The sequence below is a fragment of the Myotis davidii genome, unplaced genomic scaffold, assembly GCF_000327345.1.
Source record: "Myotis davidii unplaced genomic scaffold, ASM32734v1 scaffold71, whole genome shotgun sequence".
NCBI classification, from domain to species: domain Eukaryota; kingdom Metazoa; phylum Chordata; class Mammalia; order Chiroptera; family Vespertilionidae; genus Myotis; species Myotis davidii.
Window position 1 is genome coordinate 2,897,570 of NW_006283588.1, and position 24,761 is coordinate 2,922,330.

Below are 24,761 nucleotides of genomic sequence, written 5' to 3' on the forward strand. Positions count from 1 at the left end.
TACAGAGAGGAAGGGAGAGGGATAGAGAGCCAGAAACATTGATTAGCTGCCTCCTGCACACCTCCTACTGGGGATGTGCCTGAAACCAAGGTACATGCTCTTGACCAGAATCGAACCCAGGACCCTTCAGTCCACAGGCCGACGCTCTATCCACTGAGCCAAACCAGTCAGGGCGTAAAATTTGAATAATTTTTGAAGCAGCTTTAGAACTGTTTCGTAAGTCTTAACCTAATATGAAATAATATTCTATATAATAAAAGCCTAATATGCAAATTGATCCCTCGACTGGGAGTTCAACCACTTGCTATGACATGTGCTGACCACCAGAAGGCAACGTGGAACATGGTGGGTGTTGGTGATGCGGTGCTGGTCGTGGGTGGCAGTGGAGGTGCTGCCGGCCCCAATGGGCCCTAATGAGACCGGGACCACAGCGGGATAGTTAACCAGGTGAGTGGGCAGCACCAGGCCAAGGCAGGTGTGAGCGGGGCCCGATAACCCTGCCGATGGCCCCACAGACGGTGACCGGTGGCAGTGGTGGGGTGACGTGGCCACCATCCAGCTCCCAGGCACTGAGGGAGCCAGGCAGGGGTCAACCACTTGCTATGACATGTGCTGACCACCAGAAGGCAACGTGGAACATGGTGGGTGTTGGTGATATGGTGCTGGTCGTGGGTGGCAGTGGAGGTGCTGCCGGCCCCAATGGGCCCTAATGAGAACGGGACCACAGCGGGATAGTTAACCAGGTGAGTGGGCAGCACCAGGCCAAGGCAGGTGTGAGCGGTAGCCAGAAACTAAGGCATTAAATAACACAGGAGTGGCCTAGACAGGTTTTCCATGTCTCCTAAAAGCAAGTGCTATAAAACTTCATCAGTGTTGTTCTTTTTAAATCACATCAGTTCTGAATTTTCTGAAAATTTCCTGAAACTTATTAACTTATTGGAGGAAGGCAGTGCATAAGTGGTGCTGCCCAGGGCCCAGAGGTCAGCTGGGTCCTGCCCTTCCACGCCAGATGCTCGCGCTTCAATCTCCAGTCAAGCCTAGGGACCATACCGGTGCAAGAATTTTGTGTACCAGGCCTCTAGTAATTCATAAAATCCTAACACTGGAGTGTCAGGAGGTCTGGTACAAAGTATCATGTTGTATCCAGGGAGAGTGAGGCCCAAATCATCCAAGTCAAAATTATTTTCTATCTTCTGCCAATGTTTTAATAACACATATTTTAGAAATTCTTGCCAATATGTAAACCAATAACGGAAAGGCCAGAAAATGTGTTATCCAACACGGGAAATATGAATACTTTTTCTGGAACAACATGGATCAAAGGATGACCCCTAACAAACCAGGATCCATTGTCACTCTGGTACTCTTTAGCGTTCTTTTCCTCCCTGTGCCTTTCTAGTCCCTTCTGGACACACCATTTCCCTCCTTAACATTCTTCAATGGCATACCACTGCATTTGGGACATATTCCTAATTTTCCCCAATTCTATAAAACCTAGGCAACCCAAACTGTGTGTTCCTCCCTTATCTTACTGCTGTCACTAAGACTGCTCTAGCCATATGGCCTTTACCATTCCTTGAGTTGGCCAAACTAATTCTGTCCACATCTCTTCATATTCCTTCTATCTGAATTGCTGTTCTTATCCATCTTTGCTTGACTCGTTCCTTTTCCTCATTCAGGTCCATCTCAAATGTGAGGAATCTTTGACAACCCAACCAGAAGAGGCCTCCCCTCTTTATTTAAAACACTATAAGGTTTTAATTTACATTTTCCAAGTCTCTATCTTTCTAAGCACTGAAGTGACATCCAATCACTGAAGCCAGTGTCATTTTGATGTTTCTGTTGTATTTAACACAGCAGCATTTGCTGTAATTGATCCTTTCGCCCTCTTTGACACACTTCCTACACAGGATATCTTATCATCTAGATTTTCTTTTTTGTTTTTAGTTATTCCTATTCAGATTCCTTTTCTACTTGCTTCCCGGGTGTTAATCTCACAAGTCAGTGTATCCCTGGTCTCAGTTACTGACCTTTTTTTCTATCTATAGTATGTTTACTCCCTAAGCAATTTCATCCAATCTCACTGCTTCAAATATCACATAGAACCAGATAATCCCTCCATTTATATCTCTAACTCATATGTCTTCCTTAAACTCCAGGCCTATATATCCAATAATCATCTAATGCAGCAGTTCTCAACCTGTGGGTCGCGAACCCTTTGGCGGTCGAATGACCCTTTCACAGGGGTCGCCTAAGACCATCCTGCATATCAGATATTTACATTACGATTCATAACAGTAGCAACATTACATTTACGAAGTAGCAACGAAAATAATTTTATGGTTGGGTCACAACACGAGGAACTGTATTTAAAGGGCCAGAAGGTTGAGAACCACTGATGGAAGTCTCCTGGATGTCGAAGGAGAATCTTCAAGAAACTCCTCCTTTCTCAACCATCCACACTTATTTTTTCTTTTTGAAGAGAGTGGTGGGGACTAAGATTTGTTCATACATGTCCTCACAGGTTATTATAGCAAAGACTTAGAATTTTTATTTTTTAATTGATTTTTAGAGAGAGAGGAAGGGACAGGGAGACAGGGAGAGAAACCTCAATGTGGGAGCAAAACATCAATCCAATGCCTTCTGCAAGTCCCTATCAAGGATACAGCCACAACTTGGCAATTGTCCTGACTGGTAATGGAACAGGCAACCTTTTGGTGCGCGGGATGATGCCCAACCAACTAAGCCACACTGACCAGGACCACATCTTCTTTTTTTTTTAACCTTTATTGTTGAAAGTATTACATATGTCCCATGTATTCAAAGCTCATTCTCTACTTTTCAGTGATTCAAAAGTATGTTATAAATTGCTAAAATATATGTATTTTTTATTTCCTTCATATTCTGAGAGGTATTTCATTATTTATTTTATCCTTAGATAGATTTAACTTACATCCCATTTGTTATCATTCCTCAGAGAAATATGTCATGTATCTTTTTATTAAACTATCTATTTTACCAAGATGTGATGCATGTTGCAAAACTAATGTCTTTAGAACTTTGAAAAATTAAAAAAAGAGGAAAGAAGATTCTGAAAAATTTCCACAGAGGGTTATAAATAATTGCTTTTCTCTTAGCTAATCATCAATGAGATCACTTTTTCATTTTATTAATTGGTTCTATCTGTCATGGGGTCACAAATAGATGTAAAAATAGAAAAAATAAAACCAGCATATATATATGATGGAACATAACATCAATATGACATTCTTATTAAACTTAAGTTCAATTTTTCTCAAGTAGGTACATTAGTAATCTAGATACATTCCTTCATTCTTGCCTTAATATGCTGATCCTTCTATCCTGATTGAAGCAAAACATAATAAAAAATGCTCAAGTATTTCTCTATTCCAAAAATGAATATATAGCCTGTACATTCTTGGGTAGGTAATGTGGTTTGTGTGAACTATCAGGTGATATTGTGATATGATAACAGTGTCAGAACATTTAACCTATATCATAGTCCTTCGAGAAACTTAATTCCAAGAAAACGTTGACCAGTGGAAGAGTGCCAAATAGAAATATTGCTTTCTTCTGATTATTTCAAGAACTAGTATCTATTAATCCGCACTGTGTTATCATTACTGACATAATCTCAGCTATAAGGAAACATGGGTGAATGGAGCAAAGAGAAATAAAGCCAGCCTAGCTGGTTTGACTCAGTGGATAGAGTGTAGGCCTATGGACTGGAGTCCCAGGTTTGATTCCGGGTTGCGGGCTCAATCCCCAGTAGGGCACATACAGGAGGCAGCTGATCAATGATTCTCTCTCATCATTGATGTTTCTCTCCCTCTTCCTTCCTCTCTGAAATCAATAAAAATATGTTTTTTAAATGTTTCTAGAAGTTTATGCCCCTTCTTTTGCTTTCCTCCTTGCAAAGTTTTTATTCTTTGTAAGTGGTGTTTCTATTTATTCTGAAACTTAATTGAATCAATTATTATACACACACACAAACACACACACACACACACACACATAAAAGAACATGCAAGAAATTGGAAACAAACTATGCACCCAAATTTCGCTGGTAGTGGTCAGCAACAAGGGAGCTAGAGAACTAAGATTACTTGATGGCAAATATTATTAACAAATCCCCAATCCAAACACTGAGTTTTGGGCCAAGAGCCAGAAGTAGGAACTAAATCTAAAATCATGCATTATGTAAAAGGCAACTGAGGAAGAATAAAGTGCTGCCATTATCTTCCATTAAATATTCCGACTTGAAGTACCCCGACTTCTAGCAAAAGCGGACATAAAATTTCACTGAAATAGAGTATTTCTGATATAGCCACTCATTATGTTTTCAGTGTGGTGTCCTTTGTGTCCCCACGTGTTGCCAGAGGAAGTGGGCTTCTGTAGGTGCCGTGGGAATAAGAATTTCCCAAGGTCCCCATGGGAGGATGAGCTATCATAGAAAGCTTTATTTTTGGAATTAAACCCCCGAGTTTTCAAGGCCCCATCTCCCTCTGTCCCACCATGGAAAAAGTCCCATTTCATCCTCAGCAGAACTAGAACCAAAGCCACTGCCCAGAACCTCCACTCCATATTCACACAGTCCAGTCCACCATCTGGCTAGGTTAGCTTGTGTTTGCAGCAGCAGTCCATTGTGTGTAAGGTCCATGTGGCCTTGGGCCAGGTGGCTTCTAGGGCCACATGACTATGAAGTGAGCATGGATGAGTGCAAGGAAGCAGGAACAAAGCAAGAGAGATAAGAAAGAGATAATTCCTTTATCTGGGGATTATGTATTCCCAAATTTTCACTGGCTTGCACTGTTCCCAGGTTAGACTGACAGATAAGCACCTTTCCTATGTCACCCTGACTTCACTGTGCATGTACCTATTTCTCCCTTTGTTGGACCCTTTCCCCCAGAGATTTGCAGGGAAGGGACTGGTGGTTCCCTGGGGAGTGTGAAATTGAAACTTCCTGTTAAAGCTGCCTAGATGACCATGCCTGGCCTTCCCTTTGCTCCTTTACTATTATTAGCTAGCTAGTTAGGATGATAACAATCACAAAGATTGAGAACAAGCAAATATGGGTTTACAAGTAACGCCAAGAACACCGAAGTCAAGTCACCAAGAGCGAGCATCAGCACAAACATTCAACAACTAAGTAGGTCCATAGGAATTTTGAGCATGAACGTGACAGAGAATACACAACTGCTATGTAGAACAGCTATGTAGAAAATGATTAAACAAATGTGGGCTAGCATATGAGTTAGCATATATGAAAAGAATCAAAGAAACTTCCAGAAATAAAAATTGTAATTGTTGAAATTAAAAATGAATCATCAATAGATAGATTAAACAGAAGATAAAACACAGTTGAACAGAGAATTACTGAACAGAAAGATTTATCTGAAGAAATTAAGAAGAATTCCATAAGGGGGTAGGTTTGAAAGGTAGTGGAAATTATGTCAATAGACTTTGAGAATAAAATGTCTAATATCCACCTTATTGGAATTCCAGAAGAAAGAGACAACACTGAAAAGAAAAAGGTTGAGAATTTTTCCAAACCACTGAAATTTTTCTTAGTCATACTGTTTGAGCTAATTTCATTTCAAAATCTGAAACATAAATATATTGGATAAAACACGTGAAAAAAGGAAATTTAAAAAATTATTCATCAATCTATGGCAGTATTCTTGTTATTTCAAATAATTACTTATCCAAAGTATGAAGATTAATATATAGTTTTAAAATAAATGATGATAGCAAGGAAGAATAGTCTGAGCGTTTTAAGTAATATTTACATATTAATCTTAATAGACAATTCTGTAGAAATATCTAGCATTCCATTTTTAGTATTATAAAGAAAAAGTATATGTCACAGTAAGATTATTGGAATGAATTTTGTCCATAAGAGAGCATTCATCTTTACTCATTAAAAATGTTCTTTATATTTTATAATCTCTCTGTGTTATTGTACCTATTGCTTCCATGTAACTATATACATTTGACCCAATATGAATTACCAAAATGTCTGATACTAGGACTTGTAAAGAAACTTGAAAACTCCACTATATTCTGAAATATCATAAATCTACTCTCCATTCAAATTCATTCACATCTGGTTCATTCTTTGTTTCCAACAAAATAAATCAGAATAATGTAAGCTCAGAATATTTCATCCATGTGCTTTGTCAAAACAAAGATAATTTAGATGCTAAATAATTTGATTTAAATCCTGCTGATTGATGACTTTGATGATCACAACATTTTCAACAATCCTTTAACTTCTTCTAAAGATGACAACTGTTGCTGATGTGGTCAGTGTAATATTTATTTAATGAAGCATTATCATAATATATACTACTCTGTAGATACAGTTGAGCAAATGACTGAAAATAACCCTGACTATAAAAAGATGTAGAGAGCTAATGCACTCATAAGAAAAATCTGTACCTACACTTCAATTCATCACGACACCCAGAACATGTACAGAATAAATGCAAAAATGAAAAGTAATTAATAACACTTAAAATATATTACTTAGAGAAAATTACAGTGATTTGTGTTCTCCTTTAGATAACTGAAAGATAACGACATCATTATAAAGTTCCAAACTAAACCATTAAAATAGCTAACATTTATTAAAATGTGCCAGGAAATGTTATAAGCATATTAAATATATTAACTCTTTGAATCTTAAACAAGTCTATGAAGAAAATATTACTATTATATGCATTTTAAAGAAGAGAAAACTTAGATATAGAAAATAAAACATTTGCTTCCATTAGTAATTTTATTTTTAACAACTCAAGAGATGACTTAGTACTTTACAAACAGGTTTGTCACATGCTCACCCATTTTTATGATTCCCGGGAAGATACTTATTTGCTCTAATCATGAGTTTTTTCATCATTCCTCTCTCCCCTTCAGAGAGAGAGAGAGAGAGAGAGAGAGAGAGAGAGAGAGAGAGAGAGATTTAAGGAGAAAATTGTATGAGATGATTCTGGTAGTCACAATGTCTTAGCTCAGTATTTGCCAAAAACAAAAAGTAACTGCTTCATTATGTCTATGATGTTGTTGACGATGATGGGGAAAAGTAGGATAACATAGAAGTACTTTGTAAACTCTAAGCAAAGTTCTAATAATTTGTATGTTTCGGGTAAATTCCCTACAAATGAGTTTCTGGAATACAGCCTTTCTATTAGTAGTAAAGTCACTTTTTATTCCTTTGAAATACAGAAGTGTGCTAATGCGTGGAGATGGATGACAAAAGGCTACATAAACAGCTGCTATACTGCAGGTAAAATGAAATTACTTTAGATAGGGTGGGCATGAGTAGCCCCGGAAGACTATAAGGCAAGATACAGTCAGTGTCAGCTTTCATAAGAACCCAAGTTGAATGGATGCAAAGAAGCTGGGGCAGAACAGTAGCAGACAAACAACATGTAGCTATCAGAAAACTTGGCAATTCACGATGGGTAAATCTTAAAGAGAAAGAAAAAGACTATAAGTACTTGTTTTATAATAGAACAAAATCAGTCTTCATTTGTATGCAACTGAAAACAACTGCCTGCCACCCTCTGCTGGCCTTTTCAACCAGACCTGCACATATGATGGCAATATTACCTACAGAATACTATCTAAAAGCAAAGGACAGCGATACCGAGGTATTAATCCTTCTGCTTGTATCCCATTGATTTGAACTTTTTTCCCAAAAAATTTCTTAAATTAAACGATATTCTTCATGTGCCCAACAGACAAGTGAAGTCCCTGCAGCCTTTATGACACTGGAAAGATATACTCCTGTTAATTATATAAGAACAAAGTTCAAAGGCAAACAAGACACTGGCTATTTAAGGCAGAATCTAATTATGTTTGGAATTATAATAAAATCGTGCCTATATTCACCTCACAGGATAACATTACATCTCAACTCACCCAAAGTTTTTGTTGTGCTTGTGAACAATTGTTAAAATGAACTAATTTTTATGCAAATGCAAAATCACATCCTGACAGAGACTGTTTCTCCTTGAACCTGGAAATAATATCCCTGCTCAACTTGCCAAAGTAAGGAAAGAAGACTACAATGCAAATGATGCTGACTTGGAGAGGTGATAGAATCTGCTTGAATATTTTAAGCATCTGAGAAAAGATACACCCTGCCATAGAAGAATTCCTAAATCATGATGAGAGTTAAATTACCAGCAGCGTACACATTCATCCAATGTCATCTCCTTGTTTTGTGACAAATTTTGTGAGAGGAGAAAACAAAATTAAATGATCTGGGTAATATGACAATACCACCTTTTCATTTTCTGACTTTTTTTTTCCTTCAATGGAAAATGTATTCATTTATATGATAGAGAAGGTCCCCTCTTTCCTCTGACTGAAGGTGTTTAGCTAATTCTCTACTCCAGTGCTTTTAACTTCTGATTGGCAATTAGGCAACATTATATTTCCAAATGAACTCTAGGTTCTCTATATCAATTTAGGATGAATTGCCTTCAAAACAAATAAAACATTAGGTGAAAGTAACAAGAAAGTCCTTTGTGTTACATAAAAGGTCTTTTTCTCTGTAAATATAACCATCACATTAACAGTAAAAAGGAAACACAAAAACCTGAACAATTTGTCTTGTGATGGTCTGTTGAAAATTCTATGGAAAGCCAGATGAGAAAGGTGTCTACAGCCTCAGGTCCCAGGAGGCACTGGCATGTTTCATTATGACATCGCTGGCAGCTCATCCGTTGTGTGAGGAAGTGATGGCCTCCCAGCAAGCCAAACAAATTTGCTCTTTTTTTTCTAGCTTTTTGGTTCTCTACCCTCTGGTCATGCATCTCTCTTGTCCTAAAATTGATATAGTAGTAATTCTTCAACATTTTTATAACAGCCTCAGACTAACAAAACTATGAAAATAATTACCTTAAGATTTCTTGATTACCAATGATTGCTTAAAAATTATTAAATACACTTGAATTGAAATAGACATGATTAAAGCATGTGGGTTTCTTTTTAAAAATTAGGAACTAATTATAAATTAATGATTATATTTACTTTACAAAAAAAGGGGTGGCAAATATTTGTGATCTACTGATAGCAGGCAGTAACCTATATGTGACTATGAGCAAATAACTTTCTAGGATTTAATTATTCATAAATAGAATTGGAGGAAGGTACTATGATAATATAGTTAAATATGTCCATTTATATGAAAAAGTAATGGTGTACTATTGTTCTCTTAGTATTTAAATGCTAAACATATTTCCCATAGTGATAAGTTAGAAATGTTGAAGGAAATGATTTCATTCACAATAGCAATAAGAATAAAACAATTTTTTAAAAGTTAATGATAAAATTGCAATAAATACTCTAGAAAAAAATTTGAAAACTCACAAAACTGATTCAAAGAGGTATTAAATTATTAGACAGGCATTCCATGTACTTAAAGAGATTAAATGTTGCAAGGATGCCAATATTTATAATGTTTTTCTAATCAGATTAGAAATGGAATGTTTTGTTTGTGTATTTTGTTTTCCTTAAAACTTCATGAAATAATCATAATGTTGCCTGGAGGAATAAGAATCACTGATCATTCAAAAATATTTTTATTATAAAATAATGGAAGACGACTTTGCTTACCTAATATTATTTGCTCAGAATAGACAAGAAATAAAAAAAATATAGAATAAAATATCTGAAAACCATCTAAGGGTAAATATTTGGTATGTGATGGAACTTGTGAAATCAATGAGGAAAAGAATTATTTATATTTTAGGGGAGGTGATTTTAGAAAAACCCAAGTCAAGCACAGTTACATAGAAAGAAGAAAACAATAATTACTGATCATTTCACCACCAAGAACTAATCACTCTTAACATGTTGAAAATATCATGCAGATTAACATAAAATAAAATCATAATAGAGAGGGTGGGCAAAAGTAGTTTTACAGTTGTGAGTATGTGAAACAGTTTATTTTTGTATTATTATTTATTAATTATTGTACTATTTATTTGTATTATGTATACCTACTTTTGTCCACCCATGTATTTGTTTTTTAAACCATATTCTAATCAAGTATTATCACAGCAAAGTAAATTTCTGCAATATCATTAATATTGTATAGTATTTCGTGGCAAGAAAATAGTCTATTTAAGCCAGGGGTCCTCAAACTATGGCCTGCGGGCCACATGCAAATACAAATACTGTATTTGTTCCCGTTTTGTTTTTTTACTTCAAAATAAGATATGTGCGGTGTGCATAGGAATTTGTTCATAGTTATTTTTAAAAAAACTATAGTCCGGCCCTCCAACAGTCTGAGGGACAGTGAACTGGCCCCCTGTTTAAAAAGTTTGAGGACCCCTGATAAGCAATCAACAATTTATTGTAATATCAAATAATTGAAAATTATATAATTACAGTAATTTGGATGTGGGCTATTTGTATTCTATTGCAGCTCCTAAATGTGCTCCGAGCCTTCAGACCACATCCATTCCAGCTTGGCAGGACAGAGATTCTGGGATCTTTGATCAAAGCCTGGAATGACAGCTTCAATTAAAGAAGAAATAACTTTTTAAAAGCACCCACTCCTTGCTCTAACTGTGACAAGGTTGCAATTTCATGAAGCGTATTCTGACATCTAGCACAGTGTTGAAACCTGAGTCAGGGGTTCCAGTGTTAGGACCCATGTTGGAATTCCATAGTTCTTTGAAATTGGGTGTGTGTGTTATTATGATACACAGCCTAGAGACACTGTCCTCTTGTTTGTTATGTCACCCACACTTCTGGTTTTTTGTGTTTTTGCTTGTTTATTTTGTTCTTCTAACTCTACCCTCTTTCTTAGAGTTCTGGGCCTTCCTTGTCTTGACAGTTTCAACTTCAGAATGAGTTACATTCCAATAAGCATTTTATATGCCTATGGCATCCAAATACTAAACAATAAGATAAACATCTGCCACTCCCCATCTTTAACAACAAAAAAAAACCCATATAGGTTTTCATGTATAATAAAGCCCCACGTACTCGGAGCTGGAGATATGAATAATTCCAGCTGGTGCCACAGCTAACGTGAGGCGTAGGAGCGAGCCTGCCTTTCATGGTGACCTCAGAGCCTGTTGGTGGAATCACAGCCGTGGTTGCACATTGCGAAGAGGCATCAGTCATATTGCGCAGGGGTCATGTGAAGTCATCCGAACTTGCTCTCAACGAAAATTTGCCATTTGCAGCTGCTGGTGACAGTAGCTCTGCTCCAAACCACTTCTAAGCAATTGTATTTTTTTTCCTGATCATACCTTTTAATGTGCTTGGGTGTTTCTGCCGATGAGTTTTTATGTACTTTGGGGGATGTTTCAGTCTTACGTCCTCTTCTGGGGTCAGGAAAGTACCACTGTTTGTTTGCAGTTTTATTGTGTAACCAGCCTACCACCGCTTCCATGGATAATAAAGTAAGTAATATTGTGCAAGTGTAAAACATTTCTGCTATGAAAGTGGTTTTGGAAAATAAGAAATTAAAATGGTTACAAAATACTAGTTAATTTCCTTCCCCCACTTTTCTTCCCTTAAGTGTGCTTTTGCCAGCTTCCACCTCCATGTCCCTACAGGACTCTTAGAAAATGAGTTTAACCCTCTTATATAGACTTGGTTCTACTGTATTTCTTATTTGGGGAATGTGATTAAGTTCTATGGGGTGCCGAGTACGAGCTGTGAGGAGGATGGAGAGGACCTTTATCACTGTATCTTAAGATGTATGATTTCCCCTCAGTGTTTTGTTTCATACAGGTTTTGGATTTCTTTAACTTTTATTGTATGTACCGAAAACTGCACACGTATTATTCTGACTGTTTGCTCTAGTTTACTATCAATAAAAGACCTGTTAATCACACAAATAAAGTAAAATAATTTGTGGGAAGTATTCCTGTGCTTAAACATTTTTTTAATAGTTTAAGCCTTTCCTTAGTATACATTTGTAGATATGCAATTGTTCATAAAATGTTAACTTTGGATACTCATTTCCAAATTGCCAAATGGAAAGGCTGTGCTAAGAATTTTTCAGAAGCCCCAATCCTTGACATGGGTATTAGCATTATTCCTTATACTTGATAAACTGATACTCCTAATGGTACTTTACTTCTATTCTATGTATCTTATAACTAATCCAGTCTAAAAAAACTGTTAATATACTCTATGTAATTTGTGATTTTTATGAAATAGCCTTTCTGAGTCCTTTGTTTATATTTCTAGTTTAGTATCTACCTTTTTTATTATTATGGACATTAAGATGTTAGCTAGGTAGTAAACCTCTGTATATTACATATGTTGCAAAAAAAATTTCCCCAGTTTTTCCTGTACTTAGGACCAATACTTCTGATTACAAAGGCTATTTTCTGCTCAAAATGTATCAGCCACATAGAGACCACCTATCTTGTAAACTTGTTTATTGACTTAATACCAAGGTTTGCTCTTCCACACACATTTTTTAATATTCTATTGTTGTCTTCATTTAGAATATGTTTTAAGATATAATATAATTAACATCTTGATATTAATATTTTCATTAAAATATTTATAGTGAGGTGAGGTTGTTTTCCAAACATTTTGTTTAGTTACTATTTTGTTTTTGTTAAATAATATACCTTACATTCTCTCCACATGATATTTGGTTTGAATTCATTCATACTTATTTTCTAGGTTCAAACAGCCTTGGCTGATATTTGTACTTTGTCCCAGAAATTAATTTTTCAATTACACAGATATGCTCAAATTTTTTATAAAGCCTTCTTAAAAACAGATGGAGTCTAACCCCAAACATGTACACTACAACCTGCCAAGTTTACATTTACATGTAGGTAAGGGTTCCAATTCCATTTGAAGTCTCAGTTTTGATAAATGAGATACTAAAAGGTGTTTCTAATTTAGTCTTTGAAAATTTCTCTCAACTATTTTTATGGGGATTTCGGCATGATTTTGCAAATTTGGCATCCTATGTACTCTAGTTCTTTCCTTTTCACCATCAATAAAAAAAAAAAAAGTGTCTTTCCCTGGACTTCCTACTGGCCACAGTGTATTCCATAAAGCCCTTGGTGGTGTTTTATATCCCTGTTAGGAAAACTGTTCTCCATTTGAACCTGCTCCCTCATACTTTTCCTCGGGCTTGATAATATGCACCATTGGAGAGCAGGTGCACTTTCAGAATTCTTGTCAAAAATAAGATGAGGATTTCAGATTGAATCATTTTCAGAGATTTCATGGATTATGACCACCCCTAATGGATGGTCATCAACTCATGTGCCTGTGGCATCATATTCAAAGTATCATAATAATTTGCCTCCCAATACTGACGATACATCCAGTTCCACTAAGGCCCTGCTGGTCTCTAATGGACCATCCACATTTAGGTTAGATCTTCTTCTAGGCCAGCGGTTCTCAACCTTCTGGCCCTTTAAATACAGTTCCTCATGTTGTGACCCAACCAATTATTTTCGTTGCTACTTCATAATGTTGTAATGTTGCTACTGTTATGAATCGTAATGTAAATATCTGATATGCAGGATGGTCTTAGGCGACCCCTGTGAAAGGGTCGTTCGACTGCCAAACGGGTCGTGACCCACAGGTTGAGAACCGCTATCCTAGGCTGACTTGTCCTGTTGCATTTAAAGAGATAATGATTGGCCCAGCTGTGGTGGCTCAGAGGTTGAACATCCATCTAGGAACCAGGAATTCAATTCCCAATTAGGACACATGCCTGGGTTGTGGGTTCAATCCCCAGTAGGGGGCATGCAGGAGGCAGTTCTCCCTCTCCCTTTCTCTCTAAAATCAATTAAAAAATATATTTTTTAAAAAGAGATCATGACTGGAAAGTCTTAACCATGTCAACGAAAGTATAAACACAAGCATATCTGTGTTACTTTAAGTAGAATTTGTGTCCTACACTTTAAAATGCAAAGCCATTTTACTTCAAATTCTGCCATTAATGTACTATAGTTGTGATTAAAGGATAAGAATAAATAAAAAATACTGTATTTCAATCTTCATAAGTATACCTACATGAACAACAAAGACAAACACTGAACACATCTATGCCTTCCTAAGGGAGAAGAAACCTTAGCAATAAGAGTTTGAGTATTTATGGGCCCAACAGCAAGACTGCCTCTAGTACAGCAATGAACAGAGGATATAATCCACATAAACTATAACCTGTTCTGTTGGAAATGACATTCCCCCTGTTAAACAGAGAATCTGGTTATCTTAGATATCATTTACGTGATTTATTATTATTTGGTCCAGCTAAGTTGTTTTGTTCTAAATCTGTGCTCATCAAGGAAATGATACATCTTACAGATAAAATGTGATCATGCTGACTCAATTGTTTTCATCTCTATGACAACTGCATTTTTCACTATGAATTAGTGAATGTTTTTTTTTCTTAAACAAATAAAATTGCCAGCCTAAATATTGCAAATTATGGCAATGCCCTGTGCCTAATATTAACTGTCCTTAAAAAGTTACCACGAATAGTGTCTTTGTACAAATGTGGTAAAGATTAAATTAGAAACTTTTTTGTCAATAAGATTTCAAAACATTATGTATTCTGAAGTAGAACTAAGATAAATATCTATTTAAATTACATAAATGAGCACTGCTTAATCCCTCTAGGCATCAAATTCTTAGCTACAAAAGTTACGCATGACTCACCATGTATATTGGTGGGTAACAGTACTGAATAGTAATAACTCAAATCTTTATAATTATCCTAATAAGAGAATCAAGCCTAACGAATATTTGGGATTTTCTACATAATGCAGTGATATATGTGGAATAATAACAGTTTTAATTTTTCCTTCCAAATCTTTATATTAAAATTTTTCTTGCATTTCTGAGGATTTCTGAAATAAATAGAAGCTGTAAGAACATGCATTAATTAGTTAGTTCACAGTCTCAGTAGTAAGCTTTCTGTATTCCACCATTAAATGTGATATTTGTTGAAGATTTTCTGTTCGTACTATTTACTGTGTTAATGATGTCCCTTTTTATTTCTATTTTACTAAAGTTTTTAAAAAATAATACTATGAATGTTAAATTTTATCAAATGCTTTTCCTGCATTTCAGAGATGACCATATGAATTTTCTCCTCCACTCTTCAAATATAGTAAATTATATTGATTGATTGTCAAATGTTAAACTAACCTTATAATCCTGGCATAAACCATACTTGGTCTTGGCATGTTACTATTTTTTATAAATTGTTGGATTCAATTTGCTAATACTTTGCACAGGACTTTTGCATGTGTATTCATGGGTAAGATCTGCTTCCAATTTTCTTATGGTAGCTTTGTCTGGTTTTCGTATCAACTTTCTGCATGTGTCATAAATGAGTTGTGGAATAGTTGCTCACTTTCTATTCTGTGAAAGAGTTTATGGGGAGTTATGTATCCCCTAAATGTGACCTAGAATTAGTAAGTGAACTATTGGAACTGAAGTGTTTAGTATGTGTGTGGGGGGGAAAATTTTAAGCTCAGATTCATTCTTTAAGAGCTATGTGACAATTCAATTATTCAATTTTGTGTTTGTCAGTATTGATAACTTATTTTTTCTAATAATTTTTCTGTTTTATTAAAATTCTCTGAATAATAAATCAAAACAAATGTTAGAGGGGTGTGAAGCAACAGAAATTTTCATATATGTCTAGGGGGCCAGTTTTCCTTGGTACAACCACTTTGGAAAGCAGTTTAATATTTTTCCATTAAAGTTGAATGAGTTTATGACCTTGGACCAGCTAGTTTACTTCTTAGATTACATCTAACAGCAATGCATGCATATGTGAACCAAGAGAGATGTACCCAAATGTTCAGAGCAGCATCACTTATAACAGCCCCGGACTGGATACAACCCAAGTATGCATCAGCAATGGCACATAATTAAAGGGATAAACTGTGATATAACCACACAATGGAATACTATATACAACAAAAAAAGAATGGCTCATATATAAGCAATGACATGGATGAATCTCAGACATTTTATGGTAATGATACAAAGCACACAAAAAGTAAATACTTTAGGATTTTCTACATAAAGGACAAAAACATTTAAAACTATACTTATGAATGAATTCTTACATGGCTAATTTATAAAGTAGGAATGTGATTAGCATAAAAACCAGGACAATGGTTACTTTGGTGGGAAGGAGGGGTTCTATGAGGATTTGGTGTACATTCAATATCCTGATCTGAGTGGTAGTTAGAGGGATGTCTATTTGTCATAATTCACTGAGCTATATATTTTTATTTTGTACATTTCTCTGTTTTACAATAAACAAAACAGTTAAAAACAACTGATATATACATTGATTTCTCTAAAATTATTATACATTTATTTTAGGCATAATTGTACACAAACATCTATAAAGTAAACTTGAAATTGATCAAGATCTTAGGCAAAAGACTCTAAAATGGTCTCATCTCTGGTCCAGGATTTGACCACAACAATAACCCTATTGGTCAATCTCTCCAGAGCAAGCACTGCTTGAAGTCTTCCTCTGTGCCGGAAGCCGGTCCATCCTTGCTTCTTGACACAGGGAAGAAAAATCTGCACAGCATATGTTTCAAGGTACCTGGCGTATATGGAATACTGTTCTTAATATGTTTGTTCCCCTTCTTAGCGCTATGCGTTATAACCAGGACCACCTCCCCAAGAAACGTTGTTTCCCCAGGTGGGGATTTTTCCCTGGAGTTAGGGACTAACAGGACTAAGGAAGGGAATAAATCAGTAAAACCCCTTAACTAAGTGCCAGGCGGGTAATTAATCACCTTAACTATGAACAATCACGCTTAAACTACATAATCTTTACTTAGGTTAATCTCCTTCAGTTACTTCCTTGTAGCTTAACAGAACAGTAGAGTAGTGACCTTGGAATGGGGATAACAAACACCCTAACCTTTGGAATAGAATGGATAGGATTAAAATCAAATGGTATAAATATAGATGTAACAGGAGAATAAAGAGAAAATCTGGTTAGAGACCTGGCTAGAGGCCCTGGCTAGGCTGATCAACTGAATGCTGCCTCCATGTCCTTCTTCTCGGACTCCGACCACACCTTCACACCTTTGGGAACTCCTGGACCTGCTGGGGCTGGACCCCAACACCTCTGGGTAAATTCTGGAGCTTCCCCTCTCTAGATGCCAAGTGTGATAGAGCATTCAACAGGAGAAACAGAAAATATTGTTTCTGAGGGAAAAAAGGAAACAATATAAGGGGAAAATAGGATAAAGAAGCAGAGACAGATTATGCAAATGAACTGATTCCAGGAAGGAAAAACCAGATGAAAGGCAATGGAATACTAAGCCATTTCACTTTTAATAGTTAGAAGACTTTTCTTGAGAACTCAGAATAAAATAGAAAGAACTTTCTTATGCTGGGCCTACTATCATTATGGGATGAGTAGGGAGTAGGAGAAGATGCCTTTAGTGTGCCAAGTATGTTTTGGACAGTTTCTGTCCCGTTGAGGCTCTTTTGTGTTTTCCATCCTGTTCTTTCCCTTCCACTTCATAACACCTTATATTTTGTAACAGCTAAAAACTCAGATAAGGAAATGTTCTGAATGAGGGTCTGCTTTACTGCAAGATGGCCTGCAAATCCTACTACCTGTTGTCCTTGCTTTTCAGGATTGTAGGAGGTGTGCTCTTTATGTGGACCTCGATTCCATCACAGTCTTGAGTTTTCTCTGCTTGCTGCCATTGCACTCCTCCCGAGTTGTGTGTGTGTGTGTGTGTGTGAATATGTGTGTGAATGTGTGTGTGAATGTGTGTGTGAATGTGTGTGTGTGTGTGTGTGATAATAGAAGTTGAATGAGAGGGAATCACTGACTGGAGAGGAGATTTTGCTTTAAATTACAGTTGCAAAAAGATTCCCCATGTGTAACAATATGGATGTTACTATAGTTTCTGAGATGCAGCAGCTTGAGATTTTTAATGTTCAGTTACTTCAGACCTAAGACTCATAGACTGTACCTTTTAGATAAAGATGCTACAGGAACTTATGTCTTAATTCATATTGATTTTCACAGACATGAAGAAATTAATCACAAACTACATTTGTCTTCTTTACAGATTTTGGCGAGATCACATGTAAACTTAGATAAAGAAAAATGCCTTTTTATCAAAAAAACTTAGGTTATCCACTAATAGTAAATAAATGACTTTTTAAATTGAATTTAGAGAGGAAGAGAGAGACAGAGAGAGATAGAAACATCAATGATGAGAGGGAATCACTGATTGGCTGCTTCTTGCATGTCACCTACTAGGGATCAAGCCTGCAACTCAGGATGTGCCCTTGACCAGAAATGAACCCGGGACCCTTCAGTCCACAAGCTGATGCTCTATCCATTGAGCCAAACTGGGTAGGGCTAAAAGATGCTTTTTATAGCCTTCCTCTGTATCGCTAGAATTAGATTTTTAAATCCATCCAAAACAGCTTTATCTATATTCTGGGCACTCTAAAAAAACTTTTGCCAAATAAGGAAACATGGGACATATATCTTTTTTTAAAATCCTATATAATAAAAGAGAAACATGTAAATTGACTATCCCTCCACTATGCTCACCAATCAGGGGTGAGTATGCAAATTAACTCAACATAGATGGTGGGTTAATTTGCATACACAGGTGCTGGGTGGGCGGAGAGCAGAGCAGGAGAGCAGAGGCTTGGGGCGGGGGGGCGTGGCTAGGAGTGACCGAGGGAGCCACGCCCCACAGTATTCAGGAGATATTTAGGTAGTAAGAGGAGGAAGATCACAAAACTGAAATCTCTCTACCCTTTTCTGTTTAAATCAGTGGCGCTCAACCTTCCTAATGCCGCGACCCTTTAATACAGTTCCTCATGTTGTTACCCAACCATAAAATTATTTTCGTTGCTACTTCATAACTGTAATGTTGTTATTGTTATGAATCTTAATGTAAATATCTGATATGCAGGATGATCTTAGGCAACCCCTGTGAAAGGATCGTTCGACCGCCAAAGGGGTCTCGACCCACAGGTTGAGAACCGCTGCACTAGAGCAAAGTGAGCCTGGAGCAACTGGAGGGAAAACAAAGGTGATGGAGGGAAAGCAAAGGTGAGAGACATAAGTAAAATCAAAGTGTCTAGGAAAAACTAAAGGGAAGATATCCTAAAACTTCCAGGAAATCTCCACCAATGAAGCAAAGAAAAAAAAAAAGCCTCTATTATTCTGTGAGCAACAAACTAAACTGGGTTGGGGGTCTCAGACAGTTCACTCATATGATTTCAAAGACAGACAGAAACCCCTGGATTGGAGAGGGCTCCCCTGAGGATGGGCTGAGGGACCCACCCCCAGTGCACACATCTTCGTGCACCGGGCCCCTAGTCTATTATGACATCACACAATGCTTTCAACATCTGTACTTTTTTAGAACATCCTAGAATTTTCAGTATAACGTAGAGATATTTGGTATTCACAAAACAAAACAAAGAAAAAGAAAAAAACAGATGAGCCTATTATACCTTCTGATAATCCTTCCTTCTTATAGGAACCTCTATTTTCAATGGAAACGATGGAGTTGGTGTACAGATAGAAAAGAACAACTAGCGGGCTTTTGGGATGCTCAAAGAATAAGTTTCCCAGAAATAATCAGCTTTTAGAATAAGTCAGAGCCTTTCAGAGGCATGAAAGAAAGCAAGATCTCCTATCTTAAAGCACTATTATTCCTTACCACTTTTACAAATACTTTTTAAAAATTGCTATGTTAAGAGTTGATTTAAAAAAACTGTTTTTACTAGTATATGAATAGAAATTGAAACTAGAGAATCCAATAACTGATGATTTTTACATTCTTTCTTTCTGACTGGAATCAGCAATATTAATTTAAAAATAGCTACTTCATTTTCACCAAAGATGGAAAAGTTTTGTCTGAATTTAGTTATGATACATTGCTTTTATTACCTTCAATCACAAAATTCCACAAACATTTGCAATAATTGTTAATTCTTTGGCTAATCATGGTTTTATTACCTGGGTAAGTGTTTAGAATAGGCTCAACTCCTATGTATAAAGAAGAAAAGGTTCTATTATTTCTCAGCTGCTTCTTGCAAATGTGCAATGTTGATACTCCTTCACTTCTGGGTCCTTGGTCTCTTAACACTATATAGTTTCAATCCTATAAGTCCATCATTTTACATTTCTTAACTTTTAGAAATCTCATATTATACATAAAGCTCTAATTTCCCTATTGCAGGGTTAATCTGTGACTTGGAACAGAAAGAGGGCCATAGTTGGGTCTTGCACGTCTCTACCTTTAATACATCGAGGGACATGGTGTGAGGGAAGTAAGAGGGTGCAACAGAAGGGACATGCCTCTGGCCAAAACACGCTTGCCCTTTTCTAGAGAGTCGTAGAGGCAATTCTACTTTTCACAGCTGGAGTTGCTAACACACAGGAATTTTATCTGCACATTTTGGGCAGAGCACATATGGAGCCTGAAGGAACAATACTCTTTGTTACCAAGAGGTGGTTGATTTAGGGACTCGGAAGTGGCTTTCTTGTGACATAGTCATTTTATCCCTTTCTATCTAGAAGGAAAAGTGCTTTTTGTTCTAATTTATACTCCATTTATTCTATCTTTAGCCTATCTTACTAGTTACTAAATTACTTCTTACATATAACATCTGCCATGAATCTTGTCTATGTTCGCATGCTAGTTATTTACTTACCTATTGAGTATTCATTTACTATTTTTAACATTTTGCATTTATATTGGTTTGTTTTTCCAGTCTTTTTTCTAACAGAATTGCATTTTATCGCAAATAATACAGAAGACTCACGTTGGTCCATGAGGCAAAAAAACAACAACAAAGAGGACTGACACTAATTACAATTTAATATTATTGTGACCAAAGTACTGTGTTAGGCACAGTCCATCTGGAAGCTCAGTTCTTTCCTGCCAGGAAGGTAGATGGGAGAGAACATGTTCCTACGTAATGATAAAGTACAATGCTCAGAGAAGGCAGCTAGTTCACTGTCAGTAGCTGTCACAGGAGCCTGGATGTGAGCAAAACCTCTTGGGCATCAAAATCCATACCAGCCTCTGCCCAAAGCACTAGTCACTAAGTGGGAAATTTATGAATGTATGTATGTATGTTTGTATTGCCTTGAATAAAACAATGTTGCTCTAAGTCCTGCATTGAACATTTAATATATTTATAATTGATTTGTTATATTCCATGGTCTTTTAAAAATTATATTTTTAACTTTTGGTTTCTGGTCATTCCATAATGTTTTAATGGGAAATTAGAAATCTGGATCTATAATACCTTTTGCCATCTTCTGAGAAATTCTCATGTGAAATATATTTTTTGAATTCGAATTCTCCTAATTAGTTGCAAAGAGTAAGTTGACTCAAGGGGTAAAGACTTCTTTTGCTTCTGAATGTTATGTTCTATTATATACCATAAGCTAATTACTATACATTTAAAATAGGGAAGAATTTAACTTAAATCTTTTGAGTTAAGGCAATATTTGGTAAAATGTTTCTGCCATCATTATAATTACCACCATCAAAATCTAATGGCAGGTGACACCTGTGTCTTTGGGATGACAACGTTAGCTATAGTTTACTGTGTTGCTCCTTTACAAAGAAATGTGAAAGCAGAAAGGAAGTTCTTTTACACACTGTTTTCACTATTGTATTGGGCATTATGTAAATTCTGAATAAAATAGATATTCATATACACTTAAATTATAAGAATGGGCAAAATGTTATAAGAATGATAAAATTTGATTTTATTACATTAGAAATGGAAATGCATGATAAATGTTCTTATTTGTAGAAAAGCAATTTTTATTTATTGACAGTTTTCCTCATAGTTCTCTTTCAATATCGCCAGGCTGGGAAAAAGACAGAGAACTTAACAACCCATCACTGGCTGTGGCAATACGGAAATAGTCATTGGGGTGCATCATGATTCAGATTTTTCCCAAGGTATAAGCTATAACTTGTGAATAAATGAGTCCATTTTGGAAGCTGTTTTAACTCTTTCAGAAGTCCAGAGCACCATGAGTGCATTGGTGTAGAGTTTATGAAGTGATAATTACATGCTTGAAAAATCAAGCTCAATTACTAATTTGGAAAACATTTTGAAGCAAGTTAGGCCTAATTTTCTAAGCCTGAACCTATCACTTAGTAAAAAACATACAAAAAAAAAAAAACCCACCACAAACTATTTTTACATATTCCAAATATTTCATATCTTCTCTTTAGATAGATGCTATCCATAGTAAATTACATTATGAAATCTTATATAATATAAAAAATGGATCTTCACACTTCATTTTCATGCAGCTATTTCTGAGGTAGTACAGATTAGAACATCCTTATAATTTTGTTTATTTTTATATACTTGGAAAACTATTGGCAGAATTAAATGTGTTTTCTAGCATAATGGTTTAAAGTAAAATGAGAACAGCACCTGATTAAATTGGCGGTTAACCTAAGGTTGAAGGGCATTTATAATTTCATAACATTGAGAACTCTTCAAATAGTGAGGACTAAAAAACTTATTCTGTGAAATAATTTATATATCCAGTTAATAGTAGGTTGCCTCCTCTTCATAATTGTTGGAGAGAAGGCAAGGACTATGAGGGATATGTAATTTCTTATGTTCAGGGTCCTAATTTCATAGAAAATCCCTAGATTCTAGGAAATCACAAAACAGAAATCACTGAAAATTATTTAGTAAAATTTCATATGTTCAGTTCTCCCAATTCTAATGTATGATATGCTTAAATAATTTACAGTTAAATAATCATCACATACTTTCAAGTAAATTTTTCAAATAAATCATACACTTGTGTTTTTGACAAGTAATGGAAAGAGATTCCAGTTCATAGAATGAATGCATTGGTTGGTTTAACCAAAAAGTATAATTTTTCAAATTGGGTTTCAAAGCAATTCAATTGCAAACCATGTAAATACAACCATTTAATAGTCTCATAGTAAACATATGAAACTGGCTTTTATAAATAAAATAAGATTGGTTTTGTTATAGAGTCACCCAGAAGAAAAAAACGATATATCCTCTCTCAGAAATTTGTGTCTGCCTTTCACAAATCTTTTTTCATCCCATTCTTTACTGTGGGGGCACTTTTCAAGTAAATATACAAGCCATTGGTGGTTAGAAATTAATTACTACTGTTCTTCCCATATTTACACCCTTTTGTTAACCTAATGATTATGATATATATTATTCCTTGATTTCACTTTGAAGAGAAATGTACTCTTGTAAATTAAAATCATGTAATTTCAAGATTATTTCCTCTGCTATGAATTTCAAGAATCTATTTTGGTATTCAAAGACAAGAATATTATTCATCATCAGAATGTCTCAACTGAAAGATCTATTTTGGCAGAATAGCCAAGAGCACAAAAATGAAAAATCCAGAATTAAAATCAATCCATTAATACATTAACGGCACAATACTGGACATTTATTGAGAAAAATGAAGTACTTATGCATGGGGTAAGAAAAAAAACTAAAAGAAAAATTATTAGTGGGAAAATATGTCTACTCTTTCTGTGAGTTTTAACTTTTGATCTGATTGAATAGTCTATTAAAGCATAATTATCATAAAAATTGCCATTGGCATCACCTCAATATTTATAGGATAAATAGATTCCCTTATTACTTATTTTATGAACTATCACTGTTTAGGAGGAATCAAAATGATCATTAAAGGAGGAAATACATAAATTATTCAGTCTATGAAAGAAACTTATTTAAGTTTCATAATTTCTTTTTCATCTATTATAGTAAATAATTTGCTATGCAAGTTCTCCAAATGATATTAAACTGAAAGAAAATTTTTATGAATTAAAGAATTAGCTTGACCTTCCATAAATTACAGTTTTTGTCTGCCAATTTATATTGAAGCTTTTGACACATCTGAGTAATCAACTAGAGTTCATTTTGATCAGCCCTTAATACTCTTAAAATTCTTAGACAGAAGTGACTTCATGCAAGAAATCTCTTTTATAATTTTTTTCTTTTTAAAAAATACAACACAGATTCTCAAAAGTTATATTTCCAGGTTCTTCTTTTCATTAAAACCAAGAAAATTAGAAACATGCTTTGATAAAAGTTGGAAATCAACTAGTGAATTGCTGCCAGAGAATTCATTTTACATGTCTTTCAAGTGTTTAAATAGTCCATTCTATGAAACTGAAAGAGGTTAGCAATAAGTGGATATGAATATCTATCCCATGTCCATTCATAACATATGCTTAAGAGGGAGTATGAGAAAAATTATTTGATAAGCTTACTGTTTTGGATGAAGGAGTAAAGGAACAAACATTTTTTTTTTTTTTTTAGAAAGTACAGGGTGATAGGTGAAGCTTAAGGAGACTTCATAACATTGACACTTCAATGACTATTAGTAAGGCACCTATTTAAAATAAAAGAAGTAAATGCTCATGTCTACTTTCTATGTATTAAAACATTCATAAACTTTTAATATTTATTATGAAAGGAAAAATTACACAAATATAGAACTTATAGGGATTTAGAAAGTAGGGTGATAGGTGAAGCTTAAGGAGACTTCATAACATTGACACTTCAATGACTATTAGTAAGGCACCTATTTAAAATAAAAGAAGTAAATGCTCATGTCTACTTTCTATGTATTAAAACACACATAAACTTTTATAATTTATTATGAAAGGAAAAATTACACAAATATAGAACTTATAGGG